Source organism: Tenrec ecaudatus, chromosome 8 (assembly GCF_050624435.1).
Source record: "Tenrec ecaudatus isolate mTenEca1 chromosome 8, mTenEca1.hap1, whole genome shotgun sequence".
NCBI classification, from domain to species: domain Eukaryota; kingdom Metazoa; phylum Chordata; class Mammalia; order Afrosoricida; family Tenrecidae; genus Tenrec; species Tenrec ecaudatus.
The window spans coordinates 126734191-126753267 of NC_134537.1; the positions used below are offsets into that span (position 1 = coordinate 126734191).

A 19077-nucleotide genomic window follows, 5' to 3' on the forward strand; every position below is an offset into this window, starting at 1 on the left:
ATGCCTTTTATTGCAAAGTCAAAAAAAATATAACTTACATCCAAAGGGATGTTGGGAAAAATGTGTGTCTTATTGTTACATAGTTTAATGAAATTGGAGATCAACATTCACCTCAGATCATTTTTAAATGCATCAGAATTTTGAATGGGATGCAAACGAGATTGGTGGATTCTGTGGACTAGACATTAGTAGGCATTTAGTCAGTGACTTGTTAATTTCAATACGTATTCTAAGCAACCTTTTGAATTCTCCAAAGTGTGTTATATATTTGGATCACCAAACTTGTCTCTCGGTGACATGATTATTTGCTTGGGGCCCTCCTGAGGGATTTCAGCCATCACAAACCTGTAGGTGATTTCTATAGGGCAAAAAGAGAGAAAGAAAGAAATCAAAACCTATACTTCTCTACCTTTCCCTGTCAGTCGATGCCTCATTGATTTGCTCTCCCTTTCTAGGAAAAGTCTTTGATAGTGTTGTCTGTATTTAATGACTCCTTTAAAAAAATAAAGAGGAAGGCCTCTAACGTGATGGCTTGACACCGTGGCTCCCACAATGGGCTCGGGCAGAGGAACAACTGTACACACGGTGCAGGACTGGAGAGTGCTGTGTTCTGTTGGGCCAAGGGTTGCTATAGGTTGGCACCTAACTTGATGGCCCCGAATAACAACAACCCTCTACTCCCATTTCCCCTTAAACTCAACGAGGCTTTCATCCTCGCCATTCTACAGAGTCATTACAACTTTGTTTGCTTCACTTTCAGGACAACACAAAACCCAAACCCGATATCATTAGGCTCCCTCTGAATTTCTGAGGCAGTAAATCTTTCCCAGCCTAGATAGCTTCATCTTTCTCCTGCAGAGCAGCTGGTGGGTTTGAACCCCTAACCTTGCAGTTGGCAGCCTAATCCTTCACCTACAGCATCACAAGGGTTCCTTCATCTCTCTCTCCATCTATGTACGCCATCAAATTGGTTTGATTCAACGCAACCATATTTACAACGGAAGGAAACATGGCCGGATCCTGCACCATCCTCATTCATCGTCCTTCATAACAAACAACTGTAGTTAAGCTGGAGCCCACTGTTGCAGCCACAGTGCCAGTCCATCTTGGGGAGGGTCGTCCTCTGTTTTGCTGCCCCTGCACTTTATCAGCATGATTTCCTTCTCCAGGGACTGCTCTCTCCGGAAAAGTTGTCCAAAGTGCATGAGACAATGTCTCCCCATCCTTGTTTCTAAGGAGCATTCTGGCTGTACTTCTTCCAAGACAGCTTTGTTCTTTTGGTAGCCCATGGTGCTTTCCAGATGCCTCTCCTGCACCATTCTTCTTTGCTCGTCCTTATTCAATGTTCCACTGTCACATGCATATGAGGCGACTGAAAATACCACGGCTTGCATTAGGTGCCCCTTAGTCCTCAAAGTTACATACATCTTTGCTCTTCAACCTGTACAAGAGACCTTGTACACCAGATTTATGCAATGCATTGTGCTGCTTAATCTTCTTACTGCTTCTTCCGTGAGCATTGATTATGGATCCAAGCAAGATGAAAACCTTTCTCCTTTTATCATGATGTATATTATACTGTGATATATCTATCAATATGTCAGTGTACATCATACAGATTATATTATTATCAATGTGTTGATACATGGGAACCCTGTGTGTCAGTGATTCAAGGGCTCAGCTACTAATGGAAAGGTTGAGGATCGGAACGCCCCCAAGAGTTCCATGGAGAACTACGTGGCGCTCTGCTCCATAAAGATTTACAACTTCGGCGCAGTTTCTACTCTGTCCTTTAGGGTGGCTAAGAGTCACAAAGGACTTAGAATATATCGCAGGAATAGAAAGCTTATGAGGAGAAATATCTATTTTCTCTTTGATGATGTATTCCAAACACCCAGAATGGAGAATGGTAGTAATCAAGTATCAAATAAATAACTTTTTCTTATAAGCCAACTTTTTTGATCTACTCAGAATATTGCTAATACAGGGGACAAGAGGGGATATTGGGGAAGGAGGTACTATACAAAAAGATATTGTTTGTATTCAATTCTGATTGGATTGAGAATCCTGCCACAGGTTGTCATGTCTGGGTGAATATTGCACAGTTTCTTGGAAAGGATCAACAGCCTCACCTCCTCCCGGTGAATCTCAGCTTCTTCCTGTAGCGAAGTCTTATAGAGCATCCTACTCAGCACACTGTCATCTCATCAAGTGCCAAACCTCCCCTCCAAGGGAGAGGCCAGGGCTAAAGAAGCGAAAGCAGTGTGGGTGAATGTTTATTTGTGTAGCAAAGATAAAAGTGTCATAGAATGTAAAGGCACCTGCACTGGGTCCAGAAATTGTGGATGTGTCTCCATAAATTAATTGGTGACTGTGGGCAAAATCTTCACTTTTCTGGGTGTTAATCTTTTCATTGATACAGTGAAAATAATGGACCAGATCAATTTGTGAAAGTCCAAATGACTGTATGGACCAAAGAAACAGCGAGAAATAGAAGGAACCAAATAGCAAGTGGCATAGGGCAAGAGACGAGTGAGAGAAATTAAAAGCTGTCTTTCTAGCCAGAATTGTTTACTTGGAATACACTCAACAAGACAGCCTCTGAAATTCTATTGTATCATCAAAGTCTCTCAAATGTTAGCCTTGTATTATTTTACCCTCTGATCAGCTTGCTTGTAAAACTGTACTTCTCACTGAGTCCAAGATGAAGAAATGTCGTGATAGTATTTAGCTAATGTCTAAGACTGCCATTATTTTATTTATTTAGCCTTCTATCCTTAGTTAGGAGCTATTCAAGGGCAGGGACATCAACTCACTTATATATTAATTCTTCCCTATTTCCAGCACCTAGGACAGCGCTTAAAAGACCTTAGTGATTTATTCAAGATTGCTTGTGAAAGACAAAAACCATAAATATAGAGAAAACTGATGATAATTAATTATGTTTGAGGCAAGGAATGAGGGTGGGTAATTTCTGGATTTTGTTCACATACAAGTGTGACTACAAAGTATTGCTACTAAAGTTCCAGTTAAGGCAGTTGTAAGAACAAATCAAACACACAAAAAACGTGTTTGTGTTGTTGTTGCTTGTTTTTTGAGGTTCACTAGCTGGACCCCTAATACCAATGCTTTCTGACTTATGCTCATAGGTGAATAAAATCTACACACCAGGGGTTCCAGTCCAGGCGTGCATGAGTTTATTCCAAATAATGCAGAGTTCAAGATTTAACAGTCTCTGCATCACTGAATGACTGCAGACAAGTTCTCTTCATCATTAAATGTCTCAATCTCCTGAAAGTGCCTTCCAAACATGGTCCAATCGAAACCACGACTTCCGTGGAGATGTGCTGGTCCAGTTAAACTCAAGGCAGGGGTTAGTTAAGGAGACTATGGTGCCTTTTTGGGGTGATCCCAAAGGGATAAACCTGAAAGATTTTTCTCATATACATAGGACAATCAAAGGGGCTTTAAGAACATGGAAAAATGCAATGGTAAGAAAACTCCAGGAAATCGCACGAGTAATTGTATTTTCCTTCACTATGATGCACCTGTTTGTTCTCTGAGGATAGGAGGGCTAGCCTGCAAGAATTCCATTGAGAAACCTGATCCTACCCTGCAGGCTTGAGCTTGCTCATCCAAATGTCTTGTTTACTGTCCAAACTCAAAGAACATTTCAAAGGAACAAGATTTGAGTTTCTCAAGGATGCCCAAACTTCCTTTGTGTTGTGAAAATTTAAAAAAATGCAGAATCATTGGGGTAGGGTAGAGAGGTAGAAACACTGCCTTCAGAATTGTATGGACCTCAGTGGAAGACACATCGAGAAACAATACCTTCCTATTTATTTTTAATAGCTTCATATTTCAGCATATTTGTTTAATAAATAAAAGTTTCTATGTTTGTGTAGCAATATTTTTAACTTAACTCTGATAGTGCCTATTCAAAAATAATTATATAAATATACACACATTTAAGGATAATCTTGTTTGTATATTTTACATACATTTGTGTAAATATTTATTGGAAATAGAATATGATTTATTATGCACAAACTTAATTTTTATATGCAAAATGAGAACTGAGCCTCAAATTCTCATTTCATGAAGTGTAATTATATAAAGAAAACACATGATTATATAATTTTTGCTTATTTGAACATGTGAATTATTTATGCATCCACTATATTCAATATATGGGTGCATGTATCTAGTTTTTTTTCAAGAAAATTTTACTTTTTACATACATATTATAAAAGCAACTTTTTGTGTCAATTCCCTTGACTTTTCCTTTCCTGTATTCTACCCTAAATTTACACCTTCATATCTTAAATTCATTGATGTGGCAATCTGGACTATGTTCAAGAGAAAAAAACAACAACAAAACGTGGTTTAAATAGAGTACCAAAAGTCCTCAGGCAAAACTCTGTGCATTTTCCTCATGGGGGCTTTTTAAGTTACTTCTCAGCAACTGCTTCTACCTTGTACATAATTTTAACAAGCTTGATATATGGCTTTGAAATAGATAGTGGTTTAGATATAGAAAATTAGAGATTCTATTGAAAAGAGGGAAGCTGATAAAAATATTCAAAACAAGTTGAGTCGTCTGAATAACTAGTGTCAAGGGCGCCCTTTGGTGTCTTCCAAGAGCATCCTTATGCAATGTCTATAATGCTGGCCTTGCCAGTTTAGGAAAAGGTTAAACTATGTGGATATGTCATCATATTCTGCAATAAAAGGTAGGAAAGAATTCACTGAGAGTCCCACCACAGTGATTAAAACCAGCAAGCGTCAATCAATCTTTGATGTTTCCCAAATACAAAAACATTTACACGCACTCTCATTCTGTCATTTTTCCTGTCCCCCCTCTGTCTCTTGCTATTAAACCTCTAATTTTATGTATAGTGCTTCTTTGATGTTTCATTTGCTTTAGAGTAACTTTGCTAGCATGGTGGGCTTATATTTTATTTCAGAAAATACAAATCTAATAAGATTTTATTTCCTTGAAATCATCTGACATTTTCATTTCACATATAAAAAATGCATTTGTGTGTATTCATTATTCATTTAAGTCCAGTTAACTCTCAATTACCTCTGGTAATAGAGAGTAAGGACAGAATGAACAGGTGAAATCTATTCCTAGTCCCCAAGCACAACTTTCAATCTCCTCTCTCTGAGTTCTTTACAAGAGAGCAATATTTCTTTCCCCTTCTTCGTGGGCTCCTTTCAATTGTGGAATGACCTTAAGAAAAACAACCGCAAGGGAGACAAAGAAGCAAAGCACACGGATGATCTCAAACCCTCTCCCAAAATTAAGATAACAGATGAAATCTTTAATGTCTGATCCAAAGAAACAAACTAGGGTGATTTTTCAAATACTGTCTCTGAAAGTGTGGGTCATTTCTAGATAAAACAATTGCTTGCCCTTTATTAAATAGCACCAACTATTTTGCAAACCATTCCATCACTTTAATACTCAGCTCCTTATAAGTATAAATAAGCCTTAACCTTCCGATTTGACGGTAGAGTATAAACACGAGGAATATCATCAGACATCCCAGGATCTGCAGAGGAGCAGGACAATTAGGACTTGGTCTAATAACATCCTGAAGATAGAATTAGCAGTCTTGCAGGTGTGTCCTCCAGACCGTCAGCATTAGCGCTCACTCCCAGCCCTCTGCTAACTAGCAGCGATATTGACCATTGTAGTAAGGGTGAAGAGCATTATCCAACGAAGGGTCGATATTGAGCTAGCTGAAGCTCCAAGGTCTTAACAGCTAATCCCAAAGAACGTCGCTTGGCGGAGAATCTAGGATAGCAATTAGCATAAATTCAAAAATGAAAAGACCATGCAAACAAATGTGCTTGCCTTTGTCTATCGTTTTATCATCGACATTGATTAAACACTGAGGAAAATGGGAAGCAGAAGGGAAAGGCCCTTGTCCCCATTTTTGTCCTGTTAGAAAATCATATTAAATAATGATTAAAGTAAAACCCCTTTAAACACATATGAATGCACAATTTAACATGTTCTGTGCTGTGGATGTCAATAGTCATTGATTCCTTTCTCTGTGAAAATCCAATGAAATCCTATCAACTAGCATTCACTTTGATGACACGGAGGGTGAGACTATTTAAGCACACTCAGTGATGCTACTAGCAACATCCACCTGAGGAACTCAGTTAGATGAAAGTTGTGTACCAAAATCTGTGTCCCCACAAGGTGACGAGGGAAGGGAAGGGAGGAGGGAGCGACTTCTGAATGTGGCTCTGAGAAAGGAAGGGACCAGGTAGCTCAGCTAGGGCATGCGGGGCATTGATAGAGACTATCTATCATCACACAATATGTGGAATCAAGGAGCAAAATGTAGTCACGATTATGTACATGCAAGAGAAAGAAGTATGGCCTTTAGCCATACCTTTCAGAATGAAGAATATACTATTTGTAGCTCAGGCCAAGTTTATATGCTCTGAGAGAGAAATTGGATTAAGCATTCACTGCATTCCCCATAGATTATTAACCAATCCCTCCCGTATGTCCCCATCTTTCCAAGGCCCTCTGTTGTAGAACAGAGAACACAGACCTTCTGGCCTGCTCTGAATGAAATACCCCAAGAAATCTGCCTTCAAAGAAGGAACTGAATCCCCAAAGCATCCTTTCCTAAAATGGGGAAACTATTGGGTTTTGTTGTTGTTGTTTTTTTTTTAGATTGTGGGAGAATATAAAAGGAACACAAAGGACATAATGAAAATCTCAGCCGTCATCTATCCATGGAAACACAGTTATTCAGGTAAGGAGGGGAGGGAGTTAAGCATTTGCCTCCTAGCGTATTATTTTCTCATTGCCCACACATCTGTTACACGCTCTACATTTATTTGAATGCAAAGATCCTTTTTAAATTGAGTAGGTGCCCTTTAAAAAGGTGTTCTGCACTTGGCTTTCAAGAACTGGCCATTCTAGACAAAAAGGCACCAGAGGAGTTCTTATGATTTATCACGTCTATGATCCATGAATTAAAAGGCCTTGGTGAGTGAGACCATTATGGTTGATTGCTTCTGGGATCCAAGTACTACAGAGCGCGCGAAGAGGAGCTAGCATCGCGTTAGAACAATGAAAGTCCCTCAATACTGATTTACCACCTGTCATACTGAATTGGCTTGGAACGAATGCTAATTAAAAACAACAACAACAAAAACATGTAAATACAGATTTTGAGTCCCTATTCTCCCTCAAAATGTCAGTAGAAGTCTACCTAATTGTCATAGGGTACCATGAGTAAGTTGTACCTAACCATTTGTGCTGTTACTGGTTGATAGATTTAATTTTAGATTTAAAAATAGAAAGTGTCAACAAAAATTTGTATAAATGCATTCAGTGTGCTAAAAATATTACTTCCACGTCTTTGTTGGCTAAATGCCCTAAGACTGTGTAATTTTACAAAGTCATGATCTAAATGTTACTCACTAAATATAATACACTTAAACGTGGTGTAGTTTTGAGCATCCATTTGGTCCTCAAATTCAGCCTCATCTCTGAAAGACAAATGTAAGCCTGAATTTTGACAAATTCCTGGGTATATATTGAATTTTTTCACATCTTATAGAGAGTTCCACTATTTTAGTTTGAAAGCACATCAGCCATCATACTAACATCACATATGGGAAGATTTTTCTTCTGATTATCATAAATCTGCCTGCCAAAATTGGAAACCCCATCTCTTAATTCTGGATTAGGCTTTCAAGATACTGAAAGAGCGGCTCGAGGATTTCAATTCTTACATGAGATCAGCAAACTTTTCTCTAAAGAACCAGACAGTAAATACGTTTTGGCTTTACAGACCATAGGTTCTCTGTGGCAACTCTACTATAGGGGTTTGAATGCAGAAATAGACAAGATACAAACAAATCAGGAGAGCTGTCTTCCAAACTTTATCAAAGTTTATGGAGACTGACCTTTACATTTCATGTCATTTTTGATGTCACAAAATATGCTTCTTCTTTTGCTTTCAACCATTTAAAAATGAAAAGCCCTGGCTTATCTCCCGGACAATGTGGAAAAAGGTGGCCGGCCAGATTTGGAACACAGTAGAAGATGCGAATACATTCTTTTGTTGGAGGAAGTGGTTAAGTTCAATCCCCTTGCCTTTTAAACCATCGACCCATTTAATTTAGCGTCCTCTGTAGCATAGTTTAGAGAATAAGGGGTATCTTGATTTCCATAACAAAATTTTGCAAGGTGGCTGCATTTAATGAACAGAGATATAAAGTCAGGGTGTCCTTTCTAGGGTAAGGCCCTTCCTCATCTCTTCCATTTCTAGTTGTTCATCCACATCTCCCTCACTCATTGCTTGATGTCTTACCATTCCACCCTTGTAGCCCATTGGGTCTGTGCCAGTTCTGTTCTTTTTATGAGACACCACTCCGAAGGCATTCGGGTTAGGACCTACTCTACCTCATTATGATTTCATTAACACAAAAAGGAAGCTTCTATTTCCAAACAGGGCTATCGTTGCTGTATAGCAGTTAAGACTTAAACATGCTTTAAGGAGGAACAAATGCAATGCATGAAATGGAGAATGTGTGTGTGTGTGGGGGGGGACCAATCTCAGAAACATTACCAAGGCGGTTGTAGGGCTCAGATGTGGGCTGTTTCTGGACTGTGGACACATATGAGAAGCAACAATATAATCCTTTCATATTTTGTTGTTATCTTGAAATACATTGATGCTCTCACATGTTCTATTTTCTAACATTTTAATTAATGTGGCTGATTTCATCATGTGTGAGGTTAAGTGCAATATTTTCTTTTTGTCATGATGAGAATGAGTCAGTTTTTAAAACTTGTTGTCCATGCTTTGCGATTCTCCACTAATTTAAAGTACATGTTAGGTAATCAAATATCTGGATTAAGTTATATAAATTCTTTATAAAAATGTTAACAAAACCACTCAAATTATTACATTTTCTAAATAGATAATTTATAGAATTGGGATCTAATATGTTGGCTATGTAAATTAATCACTGATTTAAAAGCAAATGCAATTTGCAGGCAAATGCTTTAGATGTTCGCATGGACAATAACATACCTCTAATATAAGAAACAGATGTGACTATTATAAGATTTTATGGATTATGGGTCTCCTGTTTTATCATGCTAATATAAAATAGAATATAATGACCCTTAATTAACTAAATGATTCATAGTGAAAATCTGTGTTGCTTAATAATGGGTGCATAAACAGGAAGATTCCAGAAAACAAATTGTAACTTTAACAGTACTTACAACATCCACCCTCTACATGCTCTTGGTTTTCTCTTTAACTCTCTGTATAGAGTTATTGTCCAATATACTTTGAATTATTTGCTTCCATGATTCCACCCACCGTTTCCTATATTAGCCTACAAACTCTTGGAGGAGTGGGATGATAGCTTAATTTATTCATATTACCCCAAATTGAACAAAATGCCTAGGATAGTATAGAATGCAAATTCATTTTTGGCAAGTGAATGAATTGCATTATCTTTGTGAATCAACTTGTCTGGAGTCATTATTAAAAGATCATCTTATATTTGCCTGCTCTGCCTTTATGTAGGAAGGCACCATGGTTGAAAGTTTGGAGCCTAATTCAAATGTGAGCAGTTTAAATGCGGAGGCGGCTCTGTGGGGGGAAAACTCTAGACATCTGCTCCTGTACAGATTATAGCCTAAAACAGCCCACAGGCAATTCTATTCTGTCCTGCAATGTAACTCTGAGTTGGAATTGATTTGGTGACACACAGTAACAAAAACCACCACCGTCCCATAGGGAACGGAGATCCTGATTTGGTTACTGTCTTACTTAGAGCTGTCATAATGGAAACACCACAAGTAGATGGCTTTAACAAACAGGATGGCTTTCTTCTCTCCAAGGTCAGGATGTCAAATCCAGGTGCCTGCCCTAGGAGAAGGATCTTTCTGGGAGTCAGCTCTGGTAGATGTCCTCTTCTCCAACAGCCATGGACCCAGTATCCTTTGGAGATCATCATGTACGCTGCCATCAATCTTCCCCTGGGTCTAAGAGGTCCTTAGCACCGGGACTCTGGGTCCTAAGGGTGTGTGGTTCACTCCTGATTCGTGAGCGACCTGCACGGAGAACGTCTTAGACTCAGGAAAAGATTAATGCCAACACACCTGGAGATCTCCCAAGGGACACTGGGCCCATGAATATTGAAAGAGACAAGATCTTCCCCTTAAACTGTGAGCCAACAGAGAAAAAAACAACAAAACAAATTTCCTTTAGAGCCAGGGCTCTGCATTCAGACTTCTAACTTCCTAAACTCTGAGAGAAAAATATTTATTTGTTGAAGTCATCCCCTTAGGGTATTTCTGAGATGGCGACACTAGATAGCGAAGATGCTTCCTTGGCCTAAGAGTTTCCATGACACACAGCGAAGAACCTTATAGTTCCCAAGTCTTCATACGGAAGGTTTGCCTTCAAAGCATCATCATGCAGACACTTAAAAAACAAACACGAGAGTTACCATAATTCTACAGATTTGGGGAGCAGATAAAATAGTTTCTGTTATTTTCCAAGTAAACATCGATAAGGAGTATCCTGTCCATAAGGTATGAGCGACCGGGGCGGGGCATTTGCTGATGCTATAAATTGTGTAATAAGCTGGCAGGTCTAAATGTAGGTGCGAGATATCGCATGGGTTAACACAGGGCATAAAATGTTATGTTACTTGTTTTACTAACCCTGGAGATGAGCTGCTTCTCTGTGATAAAGTACAGAAAATGTCAAAACAAACTTAAAGTGACTTTAAGAACCTTGATTTATGCTCCTTGAAAACACTAAGCTTTTTTTTTGTGCTGTACATACCTATCTCAAAAATGGGTAAAGCAACAATTTAAATAAGGTAAGGGCTGCTAAACTCTTTGGAAGCTGAGTCCTTTCGTTACACAGTGGTTCTGGCTGAACGGCTCTCTTGAAGTTAAGCATCAGAAGGGGAAAATCTAAGCCTACTTAATGAATCAAGAAACTTCCTACCAGATTTTCTTCAGCTCACTCAAAAACTGTCATTAGCACAGAAAAAGGACACTCGTTTGAAGTGTCTGCTCTTCTTTCCAAGGCTGTGACTTTGCTGGCTTCGCGGACGGATTTATGCTTCACTGGAGAACTAGCGCTGCCACAGGAAAGGCGAGATAGCACGGACCTCCGTTAAGTACGAGCCAAAGTCTACCCTCTAGAACATGCGCTAGAAGCTGCAAATTAGATGGCCCGGGACTCGAGGTATAGAATTAGGCACACCGCAGCTTAATTCTTGGCATTGTAGGGCAGCACTTCTTATCCTAAAATATCATCTCATCATCGATGCCCGGTGGGACGGGGTGTGATTTTTAAGTCTCCACATAGTAGGGCGACTCCGGTAGGTTTCTACAACTGCACTAGTACACTCAGGCTGATAGTCACAAACCCTGCACAGAACTTACTATGTGCCACGCTTCAAAGTTGCTCGTGTTTATATCTGTAATTTGATAGTTTTATTAAGTAATCCTGAATTCGCTCTTCATTCCTGGATTGAGAGTCTAGTAAAGAAAAAGACAAAAACAGCCCCACTCTCTCCAGCATCAAACAAAATGCTCTCCCCTAGAAATGCAAGGCACCATCACCAAAGCAGAAATCTGATGCCTTGTGGGACCTGACACTCTCCAAGAGTGGTCCTAGATTCCCACCATAATATCAGAACTTCCTGGGATGATTCCAAGTGTCATCCAAATCTACTGAATCAAAAGCCAAGGCAAGGTTGAGAAACTGCACAGTGAAACATGCTCCCGTTGGATTCTGGTGAGATCACCAGAGAGAATAAACAGCTGTCTGGACTGGTGGTTTTATTACCGATTTGGATTCCTGCAGAGGCTTCAACTAGGTCCCAAGCAGTTGCTCTCACCTTATGTCATAGTCACTTCTTCGACATCGGCTAGTGTCCCTGAGAGCATGGTACTCCACCAGGCTGCTTGCACACACATGGGCTGCCAGCCTCAGCTGCCATTCAAGACTATTTCTATTCTCAGCAGAGATGAATTTGGCCCACCGTAAGACATACAAATGTGCCCAAATACTTTAAGAACCCCAGTGTTGTCTCCCGTTCAGCTTTTCAGGTAAGATTAAGGCTTGGAAATGAACCCCATGTGTGAAAAAAGAGGGGATGTACTGACCCTGGATGATCTATTAGGAAGGCTCCATTTAAGAAGTTTTTTCCCTTTGTATTTGAATTTTAATTCTGAGCACCTTATTTGCAGAAGGGCCTGGATGCCAGTGGAAGCCCAAATCCATGAGAAAAACCCCACATGGATTAAATCTCCATCGAATTCTTTCTGATCATTAGCCAAGGATTTAGATCCTCTTGCCCTCAGGCAGAGTGCTTTGGAATGTGGCTTACCTCCACCTCTTTCCAGTCAGCCCAGAGAAGGGCCATCTCTCTAGGGGGCTTGCCCCAGTGTGTCCTGGATGGAGTGCATCATTAAAGGGACAGCATATGGGCGGCCTGTTCATAAATCAGCTGTGCCCTGAGCCCCTTGGCTGGAAGGCCCTGGACTACCTTGCAAACTTTTCTATCTAACATAATGGATGTGTTTCAAACATGGTAGTCCCACCTGTCACTGGGACCCTATGTGACAGAATAGAACTGCCGCTTTGGGTTTCTAAGACTGTAACTATTTAGGGGAGTAGAAAGCCTCCTTACCCTGGATCATTTGATTCCTTCTCTAAATGCTTTAGTTTTAGAAGCACCTCAATTTTCTTCTTTTCTAGTTAAGCAGCTAGTTTAACTTAGCATTCTGGTAAAGTCTTGTAAAGCCTGAAATCATGTTCCCAACTGGGTGCAGGGCATTCAAACCAGTGGTATGCTTGTGCTGGTCCACTTGTAGTCCTTTAGCAACATCACATTGATAGATTGGAATGGTCATGGTTGGAGTGTTTACATCACAGAAGTTGGAAACTAAACAAATCGTTAAATATTTACTAGCACTTCCTTGGTCCAAGACCAGGGGGGTACCAAGGAGCTGCGTTGACATCTTTTATCTGCATCACATAAGAGAGCTTTGATTTACATGCCCAAACCTGATCAGACTCCAGAAGCAGACCAAGTGCACTATCTGTAAACTAGCAGGACACCGGATACCATGAAGGTCATTCGCCTACCTGTGTCAATCAGTGAAGGATGGGGTTCATCGTAATTTTACGAGTGACATTACAGGGTGCTTGAAAGGGACCACTGGGATATCAGGTATTATTTGTCACTCAATATTCATACAGCTTATGATAATGGCCCCCAACCATAATGGTTTAAAAGAGCCTTAATCTTTAGGCTTTGATTTCAAAAGGAGGAGTTTTTCTGAAGCCGAATGAAGGAATTCCTTCTGTCATTGCTGTCTTAGAAAGAAGAGACTACTGTAGGCGAAGTGAGGAGTGAGGAAACGCTCCCCATTTCAGGTTTTTAGAGTTGGGCTTTGCAGACTAGAGAAGAAGCAAACAAGCCAGGAATTCTGTATTCACTGTCGTCGTATCCCACTTTATCTTTCATTCTAATTTAAAAATTTGAGTGAAGACAGTCCATTATAAGGGACAATTGATTGAACTCAAAGCTAATGCTGTCAGATGACTGTAAGACTCTTTTTATTCTCCCTGATCTTAATTATTAAGATTTATTAGGGGAAATGAACAAACAATTGATTTCTGCCTTTGTTCAGATGAACTTTTAATATTTAAAATATTTACCTAGTGCCTTGGGCAATATTAAAAGTATGTCTTATTTGCATTTACATTTTAGTTCTCTAGAATAAACTTACTAGGCATATTTATATGCCCAGGAAATTTTTAGATGGTGAGTCCTCTTCTCACATACTGTGAAGATTAATATGAAGGTAACTGGAAAAAAAAGTATTGCTTTTTTAATAGACATCTATATTAAACAAAATATCAAGATAAGAAGTTATTTCTCAACATCTATTACATCAGGTCTGTATACTTGAAGGCAGTGTCTTAATTTTTTTAACATTTCCCTAATGAATTTTGTACCCTTTGATTTATAGCTTACCAAAATGGCAGTTTTAGCATCTTCACGTGACTCTAATTGTGTCCAAGGAAGAACTCTTTTGAGGTCTGAGAACAAAACTGAGTCTGAAGAGGCGGATCAGGGTGGTAGAGTGGATGGGGTAAGGTTTCCCAACAAAGTTCTCGTCTGTCAGCCTATGCAGCCTTGAAGAATTAACAGATGCATAGTCCTGAGAGAAAAAGAAAAACTTCAGCACAACTTTCCTGACGCTTTTCTCATCGATTCATCTTCCAGTGTTCTGAAAACTTCCTTATTATGTGCCTCCGTGAAAGCCCTGTGTCCTTTGAGTAAATTCATACCGATTCCCCTCTTGGAATCCCAAAAGGCAGGTACAGTAAGTGTTTTGCTGAGAAAACTGATCCTACCCTCATCCACAGAAGCATGTATAACTAACTATGCTTTTTTTGGAATAAACCTGCGCATGTGTGAATTTTTGAGGACTAAGGTGCACCTGACCCAAGCCATGGTATTCTCCATAGCCACATACGCACGTGGAAGTTGGACCTTGAATAAGGAAGAGCATAGAAGAGATGCATTCGAATTGCGGTGCTGGAGAAGAATATTGAGAGTGCCATAGATTTCTAAAAGGACAAACAGACCTGTGTTAGAAGAAAGAAGACCAGAGTGCTTCTTAGGGGCAAGGATGGCAAGGCTTCACCGGACGGACTTTGGGCATGGTGTCAGGAGAGGCCAGTCCCTGAAGAAGGGCATCATGTTTGGTTAAGTGGAGAGGCGGCGGAAAGGGGGGAAGGTCCCCCTGAAGATCAGTGGACACAGTGGCTGCATCAATGGGCTCGAGCATGAGGGCAATTGTGAGGATGGCGCAGGGCCTTGCAGGGTTTCCTTCTGTTGTGCACAGGGCAGCAGTGACTGGAGCTGACTCAGTGGCACCTAACAACAACATGTATAAACTGGAACCCCAGGAGCAATACTACGAGACTTAGCTTCATATGTGTAGAAAATTGATAAATACTAGTTTAATATCATTTTGTGTTAACTGCTGGTTGCTTGTGAACAAGAACATTTTTAAGCGGATCAACTTTAGTCTGAAAATTAAAGGTTTCTTTTGGAAATGGCTCATTTTATTCTAAGATGCCCTGGTGGTGCAGTGGGCATGTGCTCAGCTACTCATGGAAAGGTTGGCAGTGCCAATGCACTGGTAGCTCCACAGGAGAAAAATCAGGCAACATGCAACCTTCAAGATTGTCAGCCCTGGACACCACATGACCAGTGACACCCTGACCAAATATGCTCACTACACCTGAAATAATGAAAACAATTGACCATAATTGCACATAAAAAAATTACCTTTAATACTATTTTCTTAAATTTCCAATTTTAACACAGTTTTCTAGTGTGGCGGATACACAGCAGCTGAAAGAAGGAGCATTTACTGAGCATTTACTGAGTGCCAGATGCTCTCCTAAGTACTTCAAGTACCTTATCTCATTTAATCCTCCCGCTAGCTCCAGGAGATAAATACAATCCTGATCCTGGTTTAGAGATAAAGAGACTGAAGCTTAAGGGGCCTAAGAAACGGACCAAGGTCAAACAGATTTGGGAGGCAGACATAATTTAGAGCGTCTGATATCCAAGGCTAGTCTTAACCCATTGCAGTAGAGTCAATTTCAACTCATATTTTTAACTTTCTCTCAATTAAGCCTCAGGCTACACTCATTAAGGAGCCAGAGAAGATCCTAGAATTGATCTGTCTTACACATCAGATTCTGAATATAGCATATTGTGTGGTGTTCACAGGAAAGATCTCTTTTCCATCACTGTTAAAATGAGATTGAATTCCTAAAAAGAACATTTTGCTTCTTGACCATGATATTAAAGAGACTATCTCAAATGCTCAACATCAAAATTTGTCTTCAAATCATATATTTCATTGATGGATGAATGAATTGAGTAAATCATAAATCAACCACAGCATCCTTAAGGTATTTCCAATCAAGGTAACTCCTAGTATAAGGTAGTAGAAGGGTAGTGAAAAAGCAATAGCTACTATATTTTGGTTCATACATATCCATTGCTATTGAGTAGACTGTGACTCCTAGTGACACTATGTAGGATTTCAGTGTTTTGTAAATCTTCAAAAGAGCCCAACAGCCTCCTCTTTCTCCCATGCAATGGATGGTGGGTTGAACCTCCAAGCTCAAAGTTAATAATCCACTGCTTACCAGATAGTGTCAGACAGGTTTATTGCCCACCCCACCCTCATGGTCAAAACCGTTTAATCAAGCCATAAGTGGATGGCTACAGACAAGTTCTCTGAGTAATATACTTTTCTTGATGTTGTTGAGAGAGAGAGACAGAGACTGTCATTCCATAGAGAAACCTATTTTGAGGTCACAGCTAATACCAAATGTTTAATAAAACTCATGTAGACATCGTCTTAAATTGTTAAGGCTTTTAGAAATGCTGCTCCCCATAAAATAATGAAGCAAGCATTCTAAGCAAAGTCAAGAAGACCTCAAAGAGAAGCTAAGAGTCGGGAAGGCTAGACTTACTTTGATGTAATAGCTATTAAAGTTGGAAATCTCACATGGTTCAACATTTTCCATTTTATGTGAACACTTTAGTTTCAGCAAAGTTTCAGCAATGGGTACCAAAGGCACTGCATGAAGGAAGATTAACTAGCTCAAAGAGATAATCTATCAGTCTGTTAAGCAAGATCAAAGCTACTAAGATAATTTAATGGAATGAATTGTAACCAGGAATAAGTCTTGGATAACCAATATGATACAGAGCAAATGCTAATTACCAAAAAATAAATAAAGACTTTTTTTAAAAAAGAAAGATGTGAATAAAATCAGTTTTAAAATATTTTCTTCCTCTTGAACTCCTTGATATCAGCTCCCCCTTACCTCCTATCTCCCATACCATAATCCATAAAAACCTTTATTCTGGTTATTTCTATAGATTCATCTCTAGATTCATCTGTGGAAAAACATAGAAAAACACATAACAAAGATTCAAGATTGATAAAATACAGCAGAGATAAACTCTAATATGAAAAAAACCCCACAGGAAATATTAAGAATCAAGCCCCAAGTGTAGGAGAAGGGAGATCAAGTGACAAGATTTTAACTGTTCAAGTCAGATTTATCATTTTAATATACAATAGTTGTCTCTCCAATACTCTCTGTCTGATCACCAGGTTATTCCCACCCGTCAATCATGATTAGAGGGAAATCCCTGGAGGCTTATTCCCTGTGTAGAACTTGCAAATGTATTTTGGGCTTCCACTTTGTGGAAGTTATTTAATCTGGTGTCAGTTTGAGGATTGAGAGTGTAGGGGTGGAGTCTAGACTGTCAGTTAGGATATAGCCAACGAGGCCTTTGCGTAGGCATGGCCTTCCCCTGAGGATTCTAGGTAAAACTCTAGGATTTCCTCCTTGGAGGTGGAAGACACATTCTCTTTCTCTACTGACTTCCTGCAAGACATTCTTGAGGAGAAGTCACATGGATGTACCTAATGCAGCCCTGGGTACTGGAGAAGTCATGAGGAGACCCTTGCCAGTGCTGAGATACTTACAAAACCACTGGATCCAAAGAATTTCTATCCACTGACCTCTGACCATACTGCCTTCAGTATCATTGCACGTGTTTCATGAGTCTGAAGAGAACTTTATAGATTGGTATGAAACATATGGGTTAATATCAGACTTATTTATTGAGTTGTAGACAACTTGATCTGGACTGGGTTTGGCATATTTTTAATATTCAACTGTTATTTTATATAAAATTATTTCTTATATACACAAGAGTGTTTATGAATTTGTTTCTCTAGTCTACCCTGATTAAAACACGCTCTCATCCATAGCCTTCTGCATACCAGAATCTTGCAATGTAGGCTGCTATATTATTCCTTCCTTTGGATTTGGATTATATAATTTACAATCCTTGGATCACGCATGTTCAGGTGCTTCTTTGAAGTAGCTCTGTTAGGCCAGTTACACTCAAGACAGAGGGCTCAGCTCAGAATATTATGATGACTGTTTGTTTTGCTTTCCAGGGAGTCATCATGACAGATTTTGTTGAACGACAGAGGAAGATCATGGAAGATTTTTATGAAGAAGTTTTTTGCCCCAACAGACTGGACTGGAAAACGCTCCTAAGGGCCAGCAAAGATCCCTGAGCTAACTACAAGCTTTTCTCTTGTGAACTGTTTTGTTCTGTTCTTTTTCAGTGGTTTGTTTTGGTTGTTTTGTTGTCTGGTTGTATACTGTTGCTTTGTGTTCCTCTGTCTAGTTTTCGTGCATGTTAGTGACTCCACAGGTCTGTCTGAATAGGACAGGCTGGATGAACTATCTGGATGAAAAACAACGGGACCGACAGTTCCGGGGGGACTTGGGATGGGGGGGTAGGGGGGGGTAAGGAAGTGGTGTTAACAAACCCAGGGACAAGGGAACAACATGGGACCCCAAATGGTAATGAAGGGGGAGTGGCAGGCCTGGGGGGAAATGATCGAGGGTAAGGTTGCTTAGAGAAGAGGTATACTCTAGCCCAGGTGGCGATGAAGCATGGTAGTAGGGCAGGAGGAAGGTCAAGGGAGATGGAGGAAAGAGCTAGGAGTCAAAGGGCATTCATGGAGGTCTAGACAAAGACATGTACATGCAAATATATATAGGAGGTTGGGGAAATAGATCTTTGTGTCGATATTTATAGGTCAAGTATTAAGGTGGCGGAAGGACCTTGGGCCTCTACTCAAACACTCCCTCTATGCATGAATACCTTCTTTTATTAAATTGGAACTCTATGATGCTCACTCTCCCGACACAACGGCTGGAGCCAAAGTGGGTGAACAAGTAAATGTGGTGAAGAAAGCTGATGGTGCCCGGCTATCAAAAGAGATAGTGACTGGGGTCTTAAAGGCTTGAAGATAAACAAGCGGCCATCTAGCTCAGAAGCAACAAAGTCCACATGGAAGAACACACCAGCCTGTGTGATCGAGTGGTCCCAAAGGGATCAGTTACCAGG

At 39.9% G+C, this 19077-nt stretch overlaps 1 long non-coding RNA gene across 1 annotated transcript in view; it reads left to right on the plus strand.

The window, feature by feature from the left end:
- LOC142455192 (uncharacterized) overlaps nucleotides 1-18423 on the plus strand; it is a 37818-nt gene extending 19395 nt beyond the window's left edge. Inside the window, exons 2-3 of the long non-coding RNA XR_012785748.1 lie at nucleotides 6704-6785; nucleotides 18113-18423. This is a non-coding gene — a long non-coding RNA (uncharacterized LOC142455192). The remainder of the gene's footprint in view (nucleotides 1-6703; nucleotides 6786-18112) is intronic.
- The last annotated feature ends 654 nt before the right edge of the window (nucleotides 18424-19077 follow it).